The sequence below is a fragment of the Gorilla gorilla genome, chromosome 23 (assembly GCF_029281585.2).
Source record: "Gorilla gorilla gorilla isolate KB3781 chromosome 23, NHGRI_mGorGor1-v2.1_pri, whole genome shotgun sequence".
Lineage (NCBI taxonomy): Eukaryota > Metazoa > Chordata > Mammalia > Primates > Hominidae > Gorilla > Gorilla gorilla.
Genome location: NC_086018.1, coordinates 30,974,972 through 30,997,960, shown reverse-complemented (window position 1 = coordinate 30,997,960; position 22,989 = coordinate 30,974,972). Strand labels below are relative to the sequence as shown.

General features: G+C 45.4%; 1 protein-coding gene across 8 annotated transcripts in view; it reads left to right on the top strand.

Moving 5' to 3' along the window:
* Positions 1-22,989, top strand: part of SYN3 (synapsin III) — a 553,389-nt gene that overhangs the window by 78,230 nt on the left and 452,170 nt on the right. The gene's annotated exons all lie outside the window — the stretch shown is intronic.

The following is a 22,989-nucleotide window of genomic DNA, read 5'->3' as shown; positions in this document are numbered from 1 at the left end:
CATAGCGTGCTGTGAGGATCAAACGAGTTAGTCCATGAAAAGTGCTCAGAACAGTACCTGGCACATACTGGGCACTTAGTAAATGTTACCCATTTATCATCAGCATCATTATTCTTTATCCTCTTCCTACTCCTCCTCCTCATCATCATCAAAGGCAAACAGTAAATAACATAGACAAGGTCCTTGCTGTAAAAATGATTTCAAAATACAATTTTTAAAATGGGGGGCATGACTGTTCTTCTCCCTGCACTTTTTGAGCTTACCGTGTCAGAGAAACAGAAAGGTCTTCTAAGCAAACTAAGTTGGCTTCATATTAAAACACCTGCACTTTGAATTTCAATTTGATTCTGTGGCTTTCAAGTCAACCCAATGTCTACTGGTTTTCCTTCCATGGCAGAGAACAGGTTATTTTTGTTCATTTTGCAAATATTTGTCAAGAGTCTACTATGCTAGCTAGCTAACATGTGGAGAATGAGTATATAGAAGAAGAGGCCCAGTCTCCAAATGCCTGTGGTCTAGGAGGAGAGGTGAGCTAAGTCTTTTCTTTTCTTTTTCTTTCTTTTTTTTTTTTTTTTTGAGATGGAGTCTCACTCTCTTGCACAGGCTGGAGTGCAGTGGAGTGAACTGCAACCTCTGCCTTCCGAGTTCAAGTGATTCTTCTGCCTCAGCCTCCTGAGTAGCTGGGACTACAGGCATGTGCCACCATGCCCGGCTAATTTTTTTATTTTTTATTTTTTTTTCTATTTTTAGTACAGATGGAATTTCACCATGTTGGTCAGGCTAGCCTCAAACTCTTGACCTCAAATGATCTACCTGCCGTGGCCTCCCAAACTTCTGGGATTACAGGCGTGAGCCACCACACCTGGCCTACAGAACAATAACATTGATGATGGTAGCACACTTTTATTGAACATTTACTATTTGCTAGATGCCATATTAAGTGTTTTCCATGTAGTCACTCATTCAATCCACACAGTATGCCTGTTGCTGAGGAAACTTGGGCTCAGAGAGCTTAATAAATTGACCAGGCAGGTCACACAGCTAGTAAGAATGCAGTGAAGCTGGGATTTGAACTTACAGGTAGAAGCCAGGGATGAGAGGTCCAAACTTAGCACTCCTGGCAGCAGAGGTCACAGTCAACTGAAAGACTCAGGTGTGGCCTCGAGGAGGGAGTGGTGTTTGAAATAGATCAAAGGATGGATAGGGTGTCAACAAGTGGAGATGGTGGCGTGAAGAGCGTGTGAATGGAGGAGGCAGTGTGAGCAAAGATAAGGAGACCAGAAGTACAGGGTATGGAGTGACAGGGAGTGCGGTGTGGTTCTCCAAAATAGGACACATCATCTTCCCCTGCGCCCACCCTACTCCTCCCTAATTCTCTCTCTCACTGAAAAGTGTGGCCATCTACCTTCCACCTTAGCCAGAAACCTGCTCTGGCTCCCGGATGTGTCCCTCTCCCTGTACCACTGCACCCATTCAATGACTGGACCCTGCTGACTCCGCATCTGATATTTCCTAGTCCCTCCACTTCTCCCTTCATCCCCATCACCTAGATCCTTGGCTGGACCACCCTCAACTCTCGTCCAGTCTTCCTCTTCAACAGCCTCACAACTTCATGTTTTCCACCCATCTCCAATGTATTCTTCATCCCAACGCTAGAGTGATCTTCCTCAAAAAGCAAATTAGGTTCTTTGAAGTGTTAGCTTTACAATCCTTTCCTCAAAGACTCCTTCTCTGAGTCTTTCCAGATTTAAATCAGGTTATTCCCTTTCATAGCTCCTCAACTTTTTCGTCCTGGCCCTTATCTGAGTTTCTAGCCATACATTTTGAGTGGGATGATTTGCATGAGGGTAGAGACTATGACTGTCTGGATCTTACCCTAAGTAGCACTGGGCCTGGCACAAAAGAGAATTGAAGGAAATATTTGCAGGATGAATAACTGATAGATTCTACAGATTCCAGGCTGCTTGTCAGTTTCCAGGGGCGATAAGTCACCGCTTCTTTTTTTTTTTTTTTTGAGACAGTCTCACCCTGTCGCCAGGCTGGAGTGCAGTGGCGCAATCTCGGCTCACTGCAACCTCTGCCTCCCGGGTTCAAGCAATTCTTCTGCCTCAGCCTCCCGAGTAGCTGGGACTACAAGCACCTGCCACCACACCCAGATAATTTTTGTATTTTTAGTAGAGATGGGGTTTCACCATGTTGTCCAGGATGGTCTCAATCTCTTGACCTCGTGATCTGCCTGCCTTGGCCTCCCAAAGTGCTGGGATTACAGGCCACCACACACGGCTACCACTTCTTAATCTCCCCTCAAAAATCTGGGTTTTCCATAAACCATCTGGTAAATACTTGGTTGCCAGCTGAGCTCACCCTGCCTCATCCCATGTGTGGAAATCCCAGGGGCATGTTTTAATTTTCCCCTTTTATCTTAGCAATGCCATTGGCCTAACTTGTCGGTACAAAATCTATGAGCAGGACCATCAGGGAATTGCCCTAAGAATAACTCACCCAGGGGCTCTGGGGCCCGTCGGCCAGTCTATGAAGTCTACAATCACACTGAGAAACCTTGGCTAGTTTAGAGTCATTCTGATTTCCAACCTGCCCCTCTATGAAAGCCAGAAGGTGAATTAGCCAGGAAACCAATTAGCAGGTCATTTGGGCATTTTTCCCCAGAAGACATACCTTTCCAAATCCATCTTGGAATCAGAATCACTTGTCTTTGCCCATCTGTATCAATGGGTGGAACACACAAGCAACCCCCCCCAGGAATCTCACATGCATCCTTTAGCACTTGGGAAAAGTCTCAGGACGGAAGCCACTGTTTAGTCTGAGCTGGCCTCACATTTTGGGATCCTGTCTCCCAACCAAGGGCCAAATTAACCAGATAATTGCACTGTCTGGGTTTTGCTGGACAGAGCGAATGAGTTAGTTGTGGTTGGCCTAGAGGAAGCCTCCGCCCCTTCTCTCCATCCTCTTCCCCCCAGTCTAAAAACTGCTTGCCTCAACTTTTACAGAGCCAGGAATCAAGAAACCCTGGGGAGGCCCGTGGGGGAGACAGCACGTTTTGCATTCTATTACCCAGAATGCCCTACTGGCTCTGCGGGGCCCTCACAGCAGTATCCTAGTAGGGTCTGAGAGGATCAGGCCAGGATGGTTGGCATGTCAAACTCTCCTCTGTTTATATTTGAGGCAAAGGGTCTTTTTCTCCACAGGCACAAGTCACCCCTCTGTGGGACCAAGCAATGAGGTTGATGAATGGATTAATATTAAGTAGACTCACAGTTCTGGGACATCAGTGGACTAGGACTTTCTAGGGTAGAGCCTCAGTCTCTAATTTTTAAAAGAGAAGACTGAAATCACCATGGCCAGTCTTTCCTCCTTGTTGACAGAGGTACCAAGGCAGAAAGAACACTAATGCCTTGCTCTAGCAGGTGGAGAAAAAGGCAAGAGAAGGTATAAACCCTGCCCTTGAGCAACTCCCAATCCAATGAAGGAAGCCAGACGACCCATGGATTTACATATGAATACTAGTTGCTCCTTTGAATACTGTCCTTGTGTAATATTGGGTTGGGATGGGGTTAGGAAACTGTCCAGGAGAGGCTGCTGTTATGAGACCTGTTCATCTTCTGCCCTTTATGTATTTATCATCAGTGTCTTCTGAATGGAAAGATGAGATATTCCCCTTAAAATATTTTAAACACTTCAGACCCCGTATTTATATTTTCTCATATGCACTTCAGCCTTCAACCCACAATTCTTTCTGGGACAACATTTCTTAGAATGGACCTTAGCTGTAGATATTGACCATAAAAACCAGGTGATATTTCAAGAAACAGTTGTCAACAAGATAGAGAAGTGGAAGTTGGATGTTAATTCAGTTTGGTGGTTTGGTAACAGGTTGAACATCATCCTCATTAGGAAATGATTACTTGATAGAAATAAATACACCTTGGGAGAAATCTAATGGCTTGCCAAAAGGCTTTGTCCTTGGCTTTGTTTTCCTTCTTACTAGTGACTTATGAAATTACATTTGCTAATGACTTTAAACTAGACGGGAGAGAGAATACGCCAGATTAAATTTGATGTGATCAAATTGAATAGGAATACAATATAAAGTCGAGTCGGTGGTGGCAATTCCTGCAGCCTCAGTGAGAGGGAGAGTGCAGGTTTGGCTGGTTGCAGTAGCTCACGCCTGTAATCCCGGCACTTTGGGAGGCCCAGGCAGGACTGCTTGAGCCCAGGAGTTCATGACCAGCCTGGGCAACATTGCGAGACTCTGTCTCTACAAAAACTAAAAAATGATGACTGACGACCTTAAGCTGATGGGCTGAGTTAAAAAACTCAGCTGTGAAGGAGCAGGATTAAGGAGACTTTTTTTTTTTTTTTTTTTTTTTTTGAGACGGAGTCTCACTCTGTCGCCAGGCTGGAGTGCAATGGTGAGATCTCCGCTCACTGCCACCTCTGCCTCCTGGGTTCAAGTGATTCTCGTGCCTCAGCCTCCTGAGCAGCTGAGATTACAGGCACCTGCCACCAGGCCCAGCTAATTTTTGTACTTTTAGTAGAGACAGAGTTTCACCATGTTGGCCAGGATGGTCTCAATCTCCTGACCTCATGATCCACCCACCTCAGCCTCCCAAAGTGATGGGATTACAGGCATGAGCCACTGCACCCAGCTGGGGACACCTATCTTGTTAACATCACATGAGAAAAACAAAAAAGACCTAACATTTGAGTTGAGCACAGCTTAATATGTGTGGGAGGAAATGCGGTGTAGGGGTTAAGATCGTGGCTCCAGAGTAAGATAGACTGAAGATGAAATCTCAGCTCAGTCATATTTTAGCTGTGTTTGCTTTTTACCTAAAACATCTCTAAATCAATTTCCTCACCTGAAAATGATGATAATAAATTTTATTCCCTAGAGTTATTGTGTGACAAAATGAGTTAATGTAATATGCTGAACATTTGTTTCCGGCACATGTATTAGGTGCTCAATAAACTACAGTTGAGATTGCTACTCCCCTAAAACCTGATGTCACTTCAGGCTGCACTATCAAAGCACAGCAGTTAGAATGCAGGAAGGTGATAGTTCATACACTCCCTCTTACATGCACACACACACACACACACAATGCTAGTGAGACACTCTAATAAGAGATCCAGTTGTGTGTTGCACTGGAAGGGGGTTGCAGCAACCTGGAATGCCTTCTGAAAAGGGATTGGAGTAAGGGAAACTAAGGCCAATAAGGAAAGAGGATTCGTTTAAGGAACTGGAGATGTTTAGTCCAGAGGAAGAAAGGTCTCTGATAGGTCCCAGTCTACTCTTTACAAATATCTACCTCTTGAACAAGTATGGTTGATAAAGTAAGTTACCATTTGTTGAGTCCTTATAAGATAAAGCTAAATGCATTTTATGGGTGAAGTAGGCACTGTTATCACCTCCATCTTTCAGAAACTGAGACTCATAGAGAGTAAGTGTCTTGCCCAAGGTTGCCCAACTAATAAGTGGCATGGGTCTGTTTTTGAACCTAGCCAGTCTGACTTCAGGGTCCTCTTCTTATCCACTGTATATTTTTTCTTCCAGTGTTGTAAATATCAAGAACAATAACCAAAAGTATTGATTAAAGCACTTGACATGCATAATCTTATTTCAACCTCACAATGCCTCTTTAAGATGGGTACTTTGAGTTGGGTGCAGTGGCTCATGCCTGTAATCCCAGCACTTTGGGAGGCTGAGGCAGGCGAATCACCTGAGGTCAGAAGTTCAAGACCAGCCTAGCCAACATGGCGAAACCCTGTTTCTACTAAAAATACAAAAATCAGCCAGGCGTGGTGATGCATGCCTGTAATCCCAGCTATTTGGGAGGCTGAGGCAGGAGAATCGCTTGAACCCAGGAGGCAGAGGTTGCAGTGGGCGAAGATCGTACCATTGCTCTCCAGCCTGGGTGCGACAAGAGCAAAACTCTATCTGAAACAAACAAACTAACAAAAGATGGGTACTTTGTCCCTTTTAGCAGATGAAGAAGCTGGGGCTCAGAGATGTTAAACAAGCAGCAGAAATGGGTGATAGAGGAGGAATCTGAACCCAGGTTTCTGTGCTAAGCACCACCCTCTATTGTTTCACTGGGGTTCGAGTTCAGTCTATTGGTGCAATCCTACAGGAAGATGGATTTCAACTTGGTCTACACAGAAACCGTTAAGTAGTGCTGACTAATAAGGAATGGGCCATGCCTTTTTTGTAGGTAGGGCACCTCCTGTGCTGGAAATGCTGTGGCAGAAACTGGGTGGCTACCTCGGGGAATATTTCACAGGAAATTAATGTGCTTATAGGAGATAACCTTTATTAATCTTTTTCTTTTTTGGGGGGTGCGTAAAAGTAGTATATTCAAATAGTTAAAAATTGAAAAGCTACACAGTGGTATGTGGTGAAAAGTCTGCCTCCCACTCTGCCCGCACCAATCTAGTTCTCTTCCATGTACTTAAATATTATCACTAGTTTCTTGGGCAGCTTTCCAGAGAAGTTTTAAATGCAACGAGCAAATACATGTATATGCTTTTCACAGAGGGTGGTTGGTTAGAAAAACATCAACCATGCTATGTATTTCAGAGGGAATTTAACAAGGAGGATTGATTACAAATGGATCAAAAGGGGAAATCATTTTACCCAGAGGCACAACAGTCCTACATTCACTGTTTGTCACTGTCACTATTGTCACTGAGGAATCAGGAGCCTGGGCTCTTTTTTGTTGTTGTTGTTGTTTTGTTTTATTTAGTTTTTGAGACAGGGTCCCCCTCTTTCACCCAGGCTGTAGTGCAATGGTGTAATCATGGTTCACTGTAGCCTCGAACTCCTGGGCTCAAGTGATCCTCCCACTCCAGCCTCCCAAGTAGCTTGGACCACAGGTGTGCACCACCATCCATGCCCAGCTTTTTTTTTTTTTTCTTTGTTTAGTTTTTGTAGTGATAAGGTATTGCGATGTTGCCTAGGCTGCTCATGAACTCCTGGGCTCAAGCAATCCTCCTGCCTGGGCCTCCCAAAGTGCTGGGATTACAGGTGTGGGCTACTGCACTTAGCCAGACCTGTGCTTCCACTGAGGCTGCAGGAATTGCCACCACTTGTTCAAACTGCTATAGTTGTTGGTGAAGCTTCTGTAACTACCACCAGAAGCAGAATTGTTGCTGCCTTGTTTCTACCTTCAATTCCTGCATGAATGCCTCCCATTGGTAGAAATGAGCTGAAATTATGTGGCAAAAGGATCTGGGGAATGCAGATTTTAGGCTTTCAGCTCCCATAGTGCAGGAAAGACTATAGAAGGATGAGTGGCAATAGACAGTGACTGGCACAGTCCACCCCTTTGGCTACTTGGCATCTACACATGCCTTTCTCCTTATCCATACTCCTCTGCACCCTCATTTTTCACTTAATATTTCTTGGAGTTTATTCCATAAGAGTATATGCAGACCTGCCTCATTCTTGTTAATGATGGCCTGGGGTCTGTCATGTGGATACACCATAATTTGTTGTCCATAATTTTACTATTATAGACAATGCTAAACTTATGTCATTTCAAACATTTATTAATCTATCTGTAGGATTCACTTCTAGAAATAGGATAACTTGTTCCAAAAGCATTGCAGGTGGTGGATGCTGTAATGCACGTTGAGGAATGAAGGACTTTTCTTCATTCCTCTGTCATTCCTCCTTGAAAGTGCCTCAGATGAGGAGAGCTGCCTCTTCCAAGGTCACATCTCCTTCCTGGTGGCAGTTACATCCAATGACTGGCCGTCAAAGGCTATAATAAATCCCTGTCCCCATCACCCCAGTTTGGGATAACTCTGAAGGGCCGTCCGGCTTCAGAGCTTCTTGCAGAGTTGCCGGAGACCTCTGCTGAGACGGCTGTGTGGCCCAAATTCTCACAGTCCTGCTTCCTTTCTTTTCTTCCCCCTTCCAGTGATGGAGCTCCCAGGGAATTCACTAATAAACCTCCCCCCAGGCTAATATCCATCCCAGGGTCTGCTTTCCAGAGAACCCAACCTAAGAGAACACATTTATAATTTTCAAAGATATTGCAAAATTACTCTCCATAGAGGTCATATAGAATTCATCCGTAAGACTCTTCTGGTCTCGATTTCTAGGACTGTACGTGACCCGTGAGTTCTGGAGTCCATCCTGCACAGAATGCTTTCCTGGTTACAGCCCAGGCATGGATGCTGAACTCTGAAGTGCTCCATAATTTGATCTTCCTATTTGACCTCCTTGTGTTTGAAATTCACCAGAGCTTGGTGTTTCTCTGCAGGACTGAGTCGGACAGAACTCTACCCGCTCTGATCCACTAAGCCTTGTTTTGTTAACACAGTCCTGCAAGATTTATTTGTTTGGCTTGGCTTACCCTGACCTCAGACGTTCTGTTTTGTATTATTTTTAAAAGCGTGCAGGTCTCCATGGAGGCCTTTTTCTTTTCAAATCTAAGAACCAGCTGGGGGGATAAAAAAAGCAGGTGGAATACTAGGGCCCATTAGCTGAAACATAACTCATTAGAGAAGCGAGTGTTTCCCTTCCTAACCATGGCATTGATTAATGTAGGTTTATCAGCTTCCTGGGTCTACCTTTAGGCTCATCAACTTAAGAACTCTACAGAAAATGGAGAAACAATAACATTGATGATGGAAGCAAAGTTTATTGAACACTTACTATTTGCTAGGTGCCGCATTAAGTGTTTTCCATGCAGTAACTCATTCAATCCACACAGTATGCCTGTTGCTGAGGAAACTGGGCCCCAGAGAGCTTAAATAAATTGCCCAGGCATGTGACACAGCTAGTAAGAATGCAGTGAAGATGGGATTTGAACCCAGGTCTGGCTAACTCCAAGGTCTTAGTTCTTAATCAAAGTACATTTATCAGAATATATGCTGGTCATGCATTTGTCTTTATAAAGCTTTTTGCCTTTCCCCTCCCAGCTTGAGTACGTATCCCACAGTATCTTCCTATCTCACCCTACTCTCTTGATCTACTGGGTAAATTACAAATTCATATGAGGTGTTTTCCCAGCAAAACAGTCCTCTTTTCTTGACTAACCCCAATGGTTATTATTCATCATTTCATGTTTCTGGCTTATTCCTGCATAGTTTCTCTGTTAACAATTCTATATTTTTTCATTGTTTTCCCCCAAGGGTTGATGTTCATTATTGTCTTTAAACGTAGCTCTCCGTCTTTACCTTTTTTTCCCTTTTTTTTTGAGATGGAGTCTCACTCTGTTGCCCAGGCTGGAGTGCAGTGGCGTGATATCTTTTTTTTTTTTTTCCAAATAGAGACAGGGTCTTGCTATGTTGCCCAGGCTGTCTTGAATTCCTGGGCTCAAGTGATCCTCCCACCTTGGCCTCACAAAGTGTTGGGATTACAGGTGTGAGCCAACACGCCCAGCTAAGCTCTATGTCTTTAGACTATCTGGATAGTATAATAGCTCGGACTCTCAAGCCAGATCAACTAGGTTTGAATCCCGGCCCCACCACTTCCTGAGTAACCTTGAGGTGGTAATTTAACTGCCCCATGCCTCAGTTTCCTCATATAATAATAAGTGCGCATATAGTTGTGAGACTGAAATAAGTTACTGTAAGACTGTATGAAGCACTTGAAGCAGAGCCTAGCATATAGAAAGTGCTTAATAAATATTAGAACTATTTTTATGATCAGCTTCATGTCACTGAACACATTTGCCTGAGTAATTTCTAGGCTTCAGTCTCTTGAAGCATTCAGAAATAGAAAGGATATAATCCATGCACTGAAGAAGCTTGCAGTGCAGTTTGTGGGATAAAAAATATAAAAAGCTCATGTTTATGTGTGTGTTTTGATTATTTACACATATGTTCAATCATAGTTCCCATTGATATACAATATTCAGTTGGCACCTGTCATCCATTTCTAACGTCTCTTTGGTAGTAGATAGCACAGACTGTGGACCTGAAGTAAAAATGCAATGAATGTTTGTTGAGTGAATGCGTGAGTGAGTTGAAGGTGTGACATAGTCATAGAAGGATAGAGCCAGGGAGTGTCCTAGGAGATTATCTAATCCTGCTGCCTTGTTTAACAGCTGAAAGGTTCAGAGAGGGGAAGTGACTTAGCACACACGTGAAATTATTGTTGGAGTCCAAAGTGTGGAGAGCACTAGCTTTCATTTCCTGGGTCCCTGCTTTTCATACTGCATTTCTCCGCCTGCCCATGCCATCTTTTGTTTTTCCCTTTTAAGAAGCCATTAGTCCCTTCTGATGGTTTTAATAGCAAGCAAAAAAATAGCAAAAACAAACGAAGTTTATGTTTTTCATGTTTACCTGTGAGAAGCCTTCTTCTTGGGAGGAGCCTAGGATAGAGTGCTGAACCCTAGCTGATAGCCAAAGGAGAGCTCCAAGCAGTGAGGGCTGGGGAATGCCGAAACCAAGGTTGAATGAGCCCCGCTGATTCTGAACACAACGTGGACTGTGTTGCCCATTGCGTGACCCTTTAGACTCTCCTCTTCTTTTCTGCTGGAGGAGAGTACAGCATCCTGGTTTGGTGGCACCATTCAGCACCTGCACTGGAGATGAGAAGGAAGGATGCATGGGAGTCAAAGGGAGTCCATCCTCTTGCACTGGGAAACCTAGCTCAGTTCCTTAGCCTTTAGCTGCTGTGTTTGGAAATTCACCTTTCCTTACTGCCACACCACTTCATCAGCATGAGCACGGCCCCCTGTTAGTACCATTGATAAATGAGACTCCAGTGGAAATTAAGTGGACATTCTGAAGGAGAACTTAGTAAGCCCTTTCACTTCTTGAAGGATGTGTAACAAAACAAACAGAGCTTGTCTTATCTGAACCTGTTCCTTCATTCAAGAAGCACTCACCGAGCACCTGCTCTGTACTTTGTCCTAATGACAGAGCCCTCCACACTCAAAGGGTTCTTTATCTGGTGGGAAGATAGACATTGAAGGCAGTGGCCAAAATGTGTTGCGACGAGGATCTCTCTATCATAGAGATTTGTCTAACCTTGGGATGTTCTCAGGAAAGACCTCACAGAGAACCTGATGTGCAGCTGGGTTTGGGGACAAGAATTAGGTGAGGGTGAGTGGGCAGATGTGCACATTTGGCCTTCTAGCTAAAGAGCATGATTCAAGTCTCAGCTTGTCACATACAGGGCAAATGACCAGGGTATGCCGTGCATGAGAAGGGGTGGTGGGAGACGAAGCTGACAAAGAAGGTGGAGGGCAATCTCTTCAGGGTGGGCTATTAGTGCAAGGCATGCAACTAAGAATTGTGTCCTAGAGGCAGGATGTAGGTACTGAACTTTTTAAGCCATGGAGTGCTGTGACCGTGATTTCATTTTAGAATGCGCAGGCTGACAGTGGTCTTAGAAGATTCGCTGGATAGGAATGGTGGCTTGAGACTGGAGGCAGAAAAACTCAGCTCTGGATTTGGTGCAAAAGTCATCTTATCCTTGAATATGATGCTTGGGTAGGAGGCACATGGAAGGGACTTCATAAGTGTTAAGTGAATGCATGTACATCCTCGCCACTGTGTTCCTTAACCACTTGAGCCGTTCTCATACCTGTAATTCGTATTTGAAACTGGAAGAGAAGAGATGACCTATTTTTCTTAAGACTGAGAGGATGGAGTCAGACCCACATGATGTGTTTCAGCTGGCATTTCTTGAAAGCGAGCCATTGCCAGCCTCCTCTTGTTCACCATCTTAGTCCAGCCACTTGGACTAAGCCATTTCACACTGCACATGTCAACTTGCTCCCAATCTGCCTAATCCCCAGCCTTGTGATTCCTTCGTCTGTTGATGATCTCCCTCCCCATGCGCTACTGCCCCTGGTTACACCACTTCTCCTGCGTGGCCTTCAGCTTTTGTGTGGCTACTCTACATTTTCTGCCAGCTCTGCTGTTGTCTGTACCATTTGGGGTCTGGCCCACTCCCTGATGAGAGGAGCCCCCACTGGGCTCACCCCAGCCCTGCCAGCAGCCTCTGCCCGGATGTGCTTACACAGTGGATTTGAGCCTTTGCATTTCAGTGGGAATCAAGGGTTATTAATTAACCTAGGGTGGAATCTATTATGAAACATCCCAGAAAACTGGAATGAACCAAAGGGACTTCTGAACTCACAGCAGGGAAAAATGCCTTTTAATTGACTTGGATGACTTCACCGCAAAAATCTGTCTGGCTGTTATGCTAAACTGGAAACTAATCTATTAGATTGTCTAAGGAATCTCCCAGCCCACTCTAAGCAGAGTCTCCTGAGGAGGGGAGTGAGCTGACATATCAACAGGACTTAGGCATTGAAATGACTTCCTTTGGATCATACACAGTCTGGGCGCATTTTCTAGTCCCTCGGGAAGGAGCTGGGAGGCTGATATCAGAGAATGAGTTTATGTGCCCTACAATGTCTATCTTTAGTATCACATAGGATTTTAGTAGTTCTAAGGCACTATTTACTTTACAATAGAATTCAACCTAAACTGGACCCATCTTGGCCCAGTCTTGGCCCCCTCATCTCAGGGAGTTTTAGAGGGTGACCTGAGAGTTTCCACTGGCAGTGCCTGAGGCAGGTGGCAGCTGTACAGCCTGGGCTCTGAAGGAATTAATGATCCTAGGCAGTGTCTAATCACATGCTTACTAAGTGTCAGGCACACGCTAAGCATTTCATATGGATTAGTGTGTTTAATCCTCATCATGACTCTGATGAACAGGTACTATGAGTTCCCCCATTCTCCAGATGAGGAACCTGAGGCTTACCCAAGGCCACACAGCATACAAGTGGCAGAATTGGAATTCAGAGTCAGTTTAACTGAAGAATCTGTGTTTATGGTTCTTTTTATTTTATTTTATTATTTTTTGAGACAGGTTTCACTCTGTCACCCAGGCTGGAGTGCAGTGGTGTAGTCATGGCTCACTGCAGCCTCAACCTCCTGGGCTCAAGCCATCCTCTCACCTCAGCCTCCTGGGTAGCTGCGATGACAGGTGTGCACCACAACACCTGGCTAATTTTTTAAATATTTTGTGGAGACAGGGTCTCACTGTATTGCCCAGACTGGTCTCAAACTCCTGTGCTCAAGCGATCCCCACAGCTTGGCCTCCCAAAGTGCTGACATTACAGGTGTGAGCCACCACGCCCTGCCTGTTTATGGTTCTTAATCTTTATGCTGGCTCATCTGGGAAGGTGTATCCTGAAGAAGTAAAATCCAGGGAAGGCTTGGTGACTTTCCTCTCATGCATAAAGGGCTGACCTGTGCATTAGACTTGTTTTGGGGGTCTCAAGCTCTGCACACAAGGCCCTCCATGAGCTCACCCCTGCCTGCCTTTCCCTGCTCATCTCCTCCCGTGCTCTACCTTAGACTTCGGTCTCACCAAACTGCTGTGGTTCCCCAATGCCCACACATGGTAATACCATCTTGGAGTCACATCTCCATGCCTTTGCTTATGCAAGTCTCTCCTCCTGGGACATCCTTTCTTAGATTTTGCCATAGATTCTTCAACATTAGCTCCAACATTATGTCTGTGCTGCTTCCTCTGCCCTCCCCCTCCATCCAGGCAGGGTGAGGTGCCTCTTCCCTGTACTCCCCCAGCATCTCATACGTGTGTCTACACCACACTTCCCAGATGACTTTGAGATTACTAATTCACCTGCCCCTCGCTCCCTGTAGACTCTGGGCTCGTTGGGAACAGGGACAGTATCTTTATTCATTCCACAAATATTCATTGACTGCCTAGGTGCTGCGTGCTCAGGTTACAATGGTGATTAAAAACAGATGGAATCTGGCTGGGCGCAGTGGCCCACGCCTGTAATCCCAGCACTTTGGGAGGCCGAGGCGGGCAGATCACAAGGTCAGGAGATCGAGACCACCCTGGCTAACACAGCGAAACCCCGTCTCTACTAAAAATACAAAAAATTAGCCAGGTGTGGTGGCGGGCGCCTGTAGTCCCAGCTACTCGGGAGGCTGAGGCAGGAGAATGGCGCGAACCCGGGAGACAGAGCTTGCAGTGAGCCGAGATCGTGCCACTCACTTCAGCCTGGGCGAAAGAGCGAGATTCCATCTTAAAACAACAACAACAACAACAAAAAAGCCAGATGGAATCTCTACCTGATGGAACTTAACATCTAATGGCAGGGGCCAGAAATTAATCATATTATCTATCTGTCACTCTCTCTCTCTCTTACACACACACACAAGCATGCACACACACACACACACGTACGCACCATAATTACAAACTGTTAGGAGCCGTGAAAGTAGGGTACACAGTGCTATGGTAGACTGTGGTGGGGAGGCTGGCAGGACACTTATTTGGTACATAATAGGTGCTCCAAGGACCCAGATACCTAATCTGTGTTCAATATATATTTCTCAAACTTATCCAGAGTAGGGAAAGATGAGAGAAGCTAAAGAGAAAAGCTTTATGCTACTGCAAGAACCCAAAGAGCCTTTGGCATGGTAAACAACACAAACGAAGCATTAGCCCTGCAGGAATCATGCAGATAAATCATTGATATATTATAGTACAGTGCAGGTAAAGCAAGATTTGACATTAACATTTACACAATGTGCAAGCCATCCTCTAAGCAGTTTATCTGCATACATTTAATTTTCATCACCACCCCACAGAGTACTGATGGAACTGAGACTCAGAGAGGTTAAGTGTCCTGCCCGAGGCGACACAGCTAGGAGATGGCAGAGCTGAGATGTAGACCCAGATGCTCCAGAGCCCATACCACTGACCCCTGCATTGACCACCTTTCTATCTCGTCTGTTGAATGGGGACTGACCGAGGTGCAGTTTCTTGCTTGGGTCATGCTGCTGGTTACTGTAGAGTCAAACTACCATCTGCCTTTGTCTCCTCCTTGCCAAGTCTGACTTTAGACATCCTAAGGGGAAGAACTTGGCAATGATAAAAGGTCAGCACCAGACAGGAAATGGAGCTAAGTTCTGTCATGGGGCATCAAGGGTTGTACTTGTGGAGTTCTGAGTATATGGTCAAGAAGGAAAATAAACTATTAGTTCAGTGATGTGCTTTTCATTGCCCTCATGTGTTTAACTTTTCAACATACTTCGTCCTTCAGCAACTCCTGAGGTGTAAGGCTCATTATTATTCAGATGAGGAAATTGAGGCTTGGCAAGGTTGAATAGGTCATTGCTTAGTTAGTGGCAGAATTGTGATCATAACCTGTGTCTACCTGTTTTCCCCTGACTCACCTGTTGCCCAGCCAGACTTGAAAAATGACCGGCTTCTTACAGCCTAAAGCAATTTTTCAGATCCATGTTCTCAGGGACCACAGACAACCTCTCTGGGTTTTCTGACCGTTCTTTTTTTTTTTTTTTTTTTTTATACTTTAAGTTTTAGGGTACATGTGCACAACGTGCAGGTTAGTTACATATGTATACATGTGCCATGTTGGTGTGCTGCACCCATTAACTCGTCATTTAACATGTTAATGCTATCCCTCCCCCCTCCCCCCACCCCACAACAGGCCCCGGTGTGTGATGTTCCTCTTCCTGTGTCCATGTGTTCTCATTGTTCAATTCCCACCTATGAGTGAGAACATGCGGTGTTTGGTTTTTTGTCCTTGCGATAGTTCTTAAGCCATGTTGCTGGAACCTTCCTTTCTTCCCTAAGCAACAGCCCTGAGGTTCATCTCGTGAGCTAATGGGTGAGTTCTTGGCCTGTTTAAAATGGAACTGAACTGGTGCCCTCCCCACCCAGCCCACCTCAGGGCCTGCCTTCTGTCCAGACAGGGAGGAGACGGGAAGGCTCACCCCCTCTAGTGCTGCCAGGAAAAGCAAGGGAAAGCAGAGGGGCCTGAACCTCCCCTTGCTGGGCCAGCCAAGTGCCAGAAACCCCAAACTTTGCATTCATTGGACAGAACCAGATTTTGATTACTCGTCTTAATTTGCTTATTCTTGTACAATTGCTTTGGTCTCTCACTGGCTCCCTTAGCTCTCCACGGTGCAGGCTCCTCAATGTCTATGGGATGAAGGCCAAAGTCTTTAGGCAGCACCAGGGCCCTTCCTAACCTGGCACCAGCCTCGTTTTCTCACCACCTCTCTTTTCCGCTCTCTGCTTAGTGGTCCCCATGAGAGACATTGGAGGAGGCAAATAATTAATTTATAAGGTTTCTTGTTTATGGTGGCTTTCCCTCAAGTTCTGCATGTTGGTGTCCAAAAATGTTATTTCTATATAATGAATATCTATGCATCTGACCATTTGTTCAGTCATCCATCCATCCATCCATCCATCCATCCATATACTTATGCTTTCTCCATCTCTCTAGAACCTAACTCTCTCTCCAGGCTTCTGTTTTGTGGTCTCTAATCAGTTCAGAACTAGGTTTTCCTTCCCCTAAACACCTTCATTAAATTTAGTATTTTGGGCCAGGCACAGTGGCTCATGCCTATAATCCCAGCACTTTGGGAGGCTGAGGTAGGCAGATCACATGAGGCCAGGAGTTTGAGACCAGCCTGGTCAACATGGTGAAACCCTGTCTCTACTGAAAATACAAAAAAAAAAATTAGCCAGGCATGGTGGCACATGCCTGTAATCCTAGCTGCTCGGAGGCTGAGGCGCGAGAATGGCTTGAACCCGAGAGGCAGAGATTACAGTGAGCCGAGATTGCATCACTGCTGTCCAGCCTGGGTGATGGAGTGAGACTGTGTCTCAAAAAAAAAAAAAAAGTATTTTGTAATGTCAATAATAGAGACAATAATAATATCTTAAGCCATTTATCCCTCTCTCTATATAAATGTATGTATACATATACATACATACACAAATCTATGTATATACATTTATACCCATATAGAGAGAAATTGTTTGAGTCATTATTATCTATATTGATAGATAAATATTTATATATATAGAGAGAGAGATAGGTAGATAAGTAGGTAGGTAAGACAGACAGATAGATAGATAGATAGATAGATAGATAGATAGATAGATAGATAGATAGATGCCGATACTCTGCCAAGATTTTACTATCTATAATCCAATTTTCTGCTTACAGTGACCTTGTGAGTTACCTGTTACTATTACAGACAAAGAAACAAAGGTTCAGAGAGGCCCAGCAACGCAGCTTAGAATTGGCAGAACCAGGATTTGAACTCCTGTCTGTCTGGCTTCCATCTGGCTCCCAAGCTGCCCATGCTCTATAAAACACTGTGTCCTCCTCACTCCCACAGCTAACTCGCCGCCTCATTCCTGGGATGTCATCCGCTCTCCCCATCATACTGCTTCCGCGTGGCTTTGGGTTTCTTTTCAGTCTTACCTTAACTGTTCTCTGCATGTATTTAATGGGAAATTACATTAAGATTCTAAAAGTAGGCCGGGCATAGTGGCTCACGCCTGTAATCCCAGCACTCTGGGAGGCCGAGGTGGGCGGATCACAAGGTCAAGAGATCGAGACGATCCTGGCCAACATAGTGAAACCCTGTCTCTATTAAAAATACAAAAATTAGCCTGGTGAGGTGGCAGGCGCCTGTAGACCCAGCTACTCAGGAGGCTGAGGCAGGAGAATTGCTTGAACCCAGGAGGTAAAGGTTGCAGTGAGCCAAGATCACGCCACTGCACTCCAGCCTGGCAACAGAGCGAGACTCTGTCTCAAAAAAAAAAAAAAAAAGATAGATTCTAAAAGTAAACAGGCTCCTTCTCACTGACTCCTCTATAGTATTTTATTTGTGTGGAGGAACATTTTTTTGCTGCCTCAGTAGGAAGAAGCCATATTTTGAGACACTTTGGTTTGATGGACAGAGCTGTGCCCGGGATCAGATGGACAAGGGCTTGAATCGTGGCTTTGCCTCCTGTTACCTGGGGGACTTCAAGGGAGTGGTTCAAGGTTCCAAGCTAATGTTTCTCTATTCACAGAATGGAGCTAGTAACCGCAATGCTACTATGTCCAGCACACATTGAGAATTTGGTCTGTTTTAGTTAACACTAAGGGAACTTTGGATGTAAGTTGACTCTTTGTAAAAGGAGGAACTGGGAAATATACAGAGCATGTGCAACCCCCAGCCCTCCGCTGTTCAATGAAGGCAATGCCTTCCAGCCCAGCTGAGGGGCGGCCTCATTATCTTTCTCTGCACAGCAGCCAGAGCTGGCAGCAAGACCAAACCCACTGGATGACCTGAAAAGAACTTGCAGTTCTCACATTCTGTGGGGTTGGTACGAGGCTACTTAAACAGGATGGTAAATTATGGATAAAGTGGTTGGATCATGAGATGAGCTCAGTTGGTAAATATATGATGGGGGTGAAACCAAAACCCACTGACAACACAACTCTACTTTTTCTAGCGTAGAGTGTCTACTGAAACAACCATACTCCTTAGAGCCCTACTGTACCACAGAGGTACCTGGGTACTCTGTGAACTGTTGGGCATCCTTGGAAGGGTAGAGAGAAAGAGGGAAAGAGAGAGAAAGAGAGAAATGCTAGAAAGAGGAAGATAACGCTTAGCCTAATCTGTCTCCTCTTCTGTATTAGTAGCTAACAACCAGGGGTGATTTTTGCCCCAATCCCCCCAACAGGAGACATTTGGCAATGCCTGGAGACATTTTTGGTTGTCACAACAGGGGAGATCTCCTGACACCTGTGGGTAGAGGCCAGAGATGCTGCTAAACATCCTACAATACACAAAACAGTCTTCCGCAACAAAGAATTATGTAGCTCAAAATGTCAATAGTGCCAAGGTTGAGAAACCCTCTTCTAGACTGAACAACTCAAAAACACACCTTTGTGCCAGCGGCCCTTGGGTACCCTAAAGACAGTTTATGGTGGTGTGGGCTTCACTCTGGAGAAACTTCACCTTCACTCTCTCCTGCAGTTCCTGTTAGCAGCCTCAGGATAGGGACAGGGTCAGGACCTTATGCCCTATTTTTACAGGTAGAGCCACTGAGGCAAAAGGGCCTGTGATTTCCCCAAGATCCCAGAGCTAGGAAGTTCTAGAAATACAATTGAAACCCAGGTCCGTCTGACCCCACGCTCAGCACTGTTTGTGACATGATCCACACTGGTCAGTGTGTCCCAGGCTTTGTACCCGGCAACCCAGCAGAGGCCTGACACCTGTCGAAAGTCCTAAGGGGCATGGGGAAGCTGGTCAGAGCCTGTTGTCTTAAACATACCCAGGATTTGTTTTAGTTGAGCATGCAGGACGTGCAGTCACATGCATGACTGTCAAGAAGGAAGGAGCTCTTACACTCACAGTCCTCTAGAAGGAGGAGGCACAGCACCCCATGCCACATGCAGGCGGGGGGCACAGGGGAGCACCATGGTTGTTCATAGACAGAGGGAACGATAGGGAGATGTGGGCGAGAGCTTTTATTGTGAATTTATGGGGAGGAGTGAGCAAGGCAGGGGAAACAGGTTTAGGATTGGTGAGTTTGAATTATTTCAACCGGCCTTGGAGAGTGGAGGCTGTCCCTAGTTGCCTGGTGCCTATCCCTGGGGTGATCAGGGCAGATGGGCAGTGCCCTGCAGTGTGAGAGCCCCATAGATAGAGGAGGTTGAGCCTGCATTGGTTGGTTTGCATTCAGAGGGCGTGCTCCAGGCAAGCTCTTTGGTATCTCCAAGTCTTGGCTAACCTAGGAAGGGCATTCCCTCCAGGTCCACCAAGGCCCAGGGGTCAAAGCATCAGAATACAGACAATGAAAGACATAGTTATGATACCTGTCTAACTCCAAAGGCTCAGCACACTGTTGCGTTCTAACAGTTTTTCAAAATAGAACACTTTTGTTTCCAATTAAATTTTATGTAAAACCCAATATTTAAGCAGATTAAAAAATTAAAATTACTGCTCTGTTTGATGCATAGCTGGAAGGTCCTGAACCCTTTGAGCCTCAAAAAAAAGTATCTGAAGTTGGGCATGGTGGCTCACGCCTGTAATCCCAGCACTTTGGAAGGCCGAGGCAAAAGGATCACTTGAGCCCAGGAGTCTGAGACCAGCTTGGGGAACAACATAGTGAGATCTTTACAAAAAAATTTAAAAAATTAGCCAGGCATTGTGGCACACGCCTGTAGTCCCAGCTACTGGGGAGGCTGAGGTGGGAGGATTGCTTGAGCGCAGTAGGTCGAGGCAGCAGTGAGCCGTGATCGCGTCATTGCACTCCAGCCTGAGCAACCGAGTCTCAAGGAAAAAAAAAAAAAAGTGTCTGAGGCCTCTCCTTAGGCTGCCTCTTGAAAAGTAATTCTTTTTTTTTTCTGAGACAGTGTCTCACTCTGTCACCCAGGCTGGAGTACAGTGGCGCAATCTTGGCTCACTGCAACCTCTGCCTCCTGGGTTCAAGTGATTCTCCTGCCTCAGCCTCCCAAGTAGCTGAGATTACAGGCGTGCACCACCACACCTGTATTAGTCCGTTTTCACGCTGCTGATAAAGACATACCCAAGACTGGGCAATTTACGGAACAAAGAAGTTTAATTGGACTTACAGTTCCATGTAGCTGGGGAAGCCTCACAATCATGATGGAAGGCAAGGAGGAGCAAGTCCCATATCACATGGATGACAGCAAGCAAAGACAGAATGCAGAAGATGCAAAAGCGGAAACCCCTGATAAAACAATCAGATCTCGTGAAACTTATCGACTACCATGAGAATAGTATGGGGGAACCAACCCCATGATTCAATTATCTCCCACTGGGAATTATGGGAGTACAATTCTAGATGAGATTTGGGTGGGGACACAGCCAACCCATATCAACACCCTACGATTTTTTGTATTTTTAGTAGAGATGGGGTTTCACCATGTTGGCCAGGCTGGTCTTGAACTCTTGACCTCAAGTCATCCACCCGCCTCAGCCTCTCAAAGTGCTGGGATTATAGGGGTGAGCCACTGTGCCCCTCCGAGAAGTAATTCCCTCACTGGGGTTCTATCGTCCTGCTGCTCCTATTGCCTTGGACTTTGCCGCATGTTGGAAGGAGCCTAGTGAAACAGTCAAAAGCAGGGACCTTGGATTCAGACTTGTGTTTGCATACTTGGTCTGTCACCTCCCTGCTATGTGATCTCATAAAACATACTAATCTTATCATGCCTCAGTGCCCCTTTCTAAAGTGGGGATAATAAGGCCTGTCTCACCAGGTTACTGTCAGGATTCATTACTACATGCAAAGCCCTTAGACTAGTGCCTGGCACATAGTAAGTGCTAAAACAAAAACAAAAAACAAAACTATGATAGATTTTAATTCTAATATAAATATAGTGTGTAATAATTATTATATTGTCACTGGAACTACAAATAGTATTCATACAGCTACCACATCTGGTGCTATTACTACTAGTATCACCATTTTTGTTTCTACCTCTCCAAAGACTCCAACGACTACTTCTCCTACTAATGTACTGGCTGGGATAACTATTGTCATCACCACCCTTGGGCATTGCTACCACTCAAGTGTGAAGATGCAGAAAGCGACGTGAGCAATCACTGGGAGGCCATTCCAGACACACTTATCCTGTTTTGCTTGTATCCTGTTTGCACTTGCCTTGCTCTGGGTCTAGGGGGAGTCATTTATGAAGTCCCTGAGATGCGTGGAGCTGCTGTTGATGTGGTTGTGGAAGTGATGCTACGTTTACGAGATGTTTTCTCTGAGCCTACAGGGTTGGAAATGATCCATTACAGCTATTTGTGGACAATGGACATGTGAATGTCATTGTGAGTTAAGCATGTTGTTGTCTCAGAAGTGCAGAGGGCCTCTGTGCTCCTCAGAATATGGACAGACAGACCTCATTGCCTTTGCTTCTTGATGCGGAATGCATTCGCCACAGGTGGGTTCTTTTCCCTGACACTGTCCCTTGCAGTCACAGTTTTGGGGATTAGGTTTGGGTTAGCGCGAAGCTCTATCTGAGTCATGCCGGGGTGGAACCACGGTAGCCCCTGTGGAAGAAAATGAGCATCTGAGAAGAAGAGGAATTCAGCCTTTAGAAACATGAGTCTCTATTGAGGGAAAAGGGATCAGGGAAACAACCTATTTGCAAGGAGCAAAGTGGCCCTTGGGCTCCCTCCTTTCCTGAGCCCAGGCTTAACTTGGAGATATTTCACAGCAGACTTTTGAAAGGGTGACCAGTTCATACCAAGCTGCCTTAAATGCTTGGAGCAAAAGCCTATGGGGATTTGCAAATCAACCTCAGGAAGAGAAATTAGCTGTGTCTTGCTCCAAAGCTTGCTCCAAAATAAACACATAAGCTGTGCCGGCAGGGAGAGCTTGGGGCTTTTTTCTTCTTCATTTTAAAAACTCCATGTGTGCATTATTTTAAATAGGCGCCAGCACATGAGGCCCTTTTAACAAGATTGAAAACAGATGGGGCCTTAGGCTGTTCAGTAGCTTTCAGAAACTCACAGGAGAAGTGCTAAGCCATCCTGCATCCCGGCGATGTTCATTTTCTTGTGGAAGCACAAGTCCGGCCAGGCCTCTCATTCCCAGAGAGCACGAGTCTGCTTCCTGCATCAGGTGTGTCAGCCAGGGGAAGGAAATATCTCCTTTCACTGCATTTACCCGTGTTTGCATTTACTTAACCCTTGGGCAGCTTGGGAGAAAAGAGGATTGTGCTAGTCTTGGAGCCCTCGTGCTTCTGGAGTTAGAAGCACTGAGCTTAACTTCCTTATTGTAAATCAGATTATGCCCCTCTGTGGGTAGAAAACCATCTCTCCAGAGGTGCCAGTCTCACTCCAAGCCATAGCCAAAGTCCTTCCCAATACCTAAGGGCCCTTCCTGATTAGCCTGCCCTGACCTTGTTCCTGACCCTATTTTCCTGGCTTACTCTGATCCATCCACACGGGCTGTCTTGCTCTTCCTTAAAATCAAACAACAGAAAATAACAAGTGTTGGTGAGAAGGTGGAGAGATTGGAAACTTTGTTCACTGATGTGGGAATGTAGAATGAGGCAGCCACTGTGGAGAACCGTATGGCAGTTCCTTCAAAAATTAAACGTAGAATTACTGTACGATCCAGCAATTCTACTTCTGGGAATTTACCCAGAAGAATTGAAAGCAGGG